Below are 1,581 nucleotides of genomic sequence, written 5' to 3'. Positions count from 1 at the left end.
TTACTACAGCCTCTGGCAGCGAATTCCACATTTTAATCATTCTCTGTGTACAGAAGTATTCTGTCCTGAATCTACTGGCCGTCAGCCCTCAAGTTCTAGTATTTTGAGAGAGGGAGGAAATTTTCTCTTTGTCCACTCTCTGGGGTGGCAGGACTTGTAAAGGCATCTTTTTGCATTCGCAGGTGGCCCAACAGAAGGGGAAGGAGATGGAAGAGCAGGACCCAGAAGGACCAGGAATCGGCAAGACGTCAAGGGAAGACCCCCATCCCATCCAGCCGGGGAGTGGTGTTGGATTCTGGGAAAGAGCGGTGCCAGAGGTCCTGCATCAGGACACCGGGGTCTCAGAGGAACATCGCCAGCGTTTCCGGCAGTTCCGCTACCACGAGGCCGCTGGGCCCCGGGAGGTTTGCAGCCAGCTCCACGGACTTTGCAAGCACTGGTTGGACCCAGAGAGGCACTCCAAGAAGCAGATCCTGGACCTGGTGATCCTGGAGCAGTTTCTGGCCATCCTACCCGAGGAAATGCAGGGCTGGGTCAGAGGATGTGGGCCAGAGACCAGTTCCCAGGCGGTGGCCCTGGCCGAAGGCTTCCTCCTGAGTCAGGCAGAGGAGCAGGCAGGACAGGTGAGGGAGCTTCATGCGGTCCATTCAAGCTGTGATCTCCGGTCTTAGCCTAAGGCCTCCCTGCCCAGTATGTATCCCTCCAGACACTTGACCAGGGTTGACAGACAACCACAACCCTGATTCCTGCTGCTCCGGTTGAAGCAGCTCTGTTGATCGATGCAGGGGTGAGGATGGGGATGGGGCAGGATTTTCCTCCTTGGTCTTTAGCATTCCTCCTCTGACCTGTCTCTCTTACTGCTGTTTCAGATTTGGGGAACGCCTGTAAAGATGGAAGCAAAGTTCCCTGAGGAGGAAGGATCTCCTTCGGAGGAGGAGCAGTGGGTGCAGGCCCCGGAGCGTGCCCAGGATGCCCTCTCACGCGGTAAGGGTGCCTTGTGCCCAAATCTGGACACATTGTGAAGTTGTTGGATAGAAGGTTCGGGAGAGGAGAAAAAAGAAATACTTCTGCACACCACACAGAGTGGACTTCTGGGACTCAGTTCCATGGTAGCCACTACTTGAAGGGGGAACTATACAGATTCATGGGGACAATTCCATTCTGATCAGGACATGAGAACATCAGAGAAGCCAGTTTGGATCAGTCCAGTGGACCATCCAGTCCAACACTCTGTGTCACACGGTGGCCAAAATCCAGGGGCCTTGAGGAGGTCCACCAGCAAGAACCCCTCCCACTATTGCCCCACAAGCACCAAGAATACAGAACATCACTGACCTGGAGTGTTCCACCTATACTTTGTGGCTTAATATGTTCATCCAGTCCCCGCTTAAAGACGCCTATGCTTGTAGCCGCCGCCACTTCCTGTGGCAGTGAATTCCATGTGTTAACTAAAATATTCCTATCTCACATATCTTCCGTTAGAGGGGCTCAAGGCGGCTCGAAAAAGGAAAGTGAACCTGGCATCCCTGGGAACTTTGGGGGTGGGGCCAGAGGTGCGTGTGGTTGTCATGGTGATCTCTC

At 54.1% G+C, this 1,581-nt stretch overlaps 1 pseudogene; it reads left to right on the top strand.

Annotated features, from left to right (window-relative positions):
• The first annotated feature begins 206 nt into the window (after positions 1–206).
• LOC107106179 overlaps positions 207–1,581 on the top strand; it is a 5,755-nt pseudogene continuing 4,380 nt past the window's right edge.

This window comes from Gekko japonicus, unplaced genomic scaffold, assembly GCF_001447785.1.
Source record: "Gekko japonicus isolate JY-2015 unplaced genomic scaffold, Gekko_japonicus_V1.1 scaffold1578, whole genome shotgun sequence".
Lineage (NCBI taxonomy): Eukaryota > Metazoa > Chordata > Lepidosauria > Squamata > Gekkonidae > Gekko > Gekko japonicus.
Note: the sequence above shows the minus strand (reverse complement) of the source record. Positions and strands in the feature narration are given on the sequence as shown.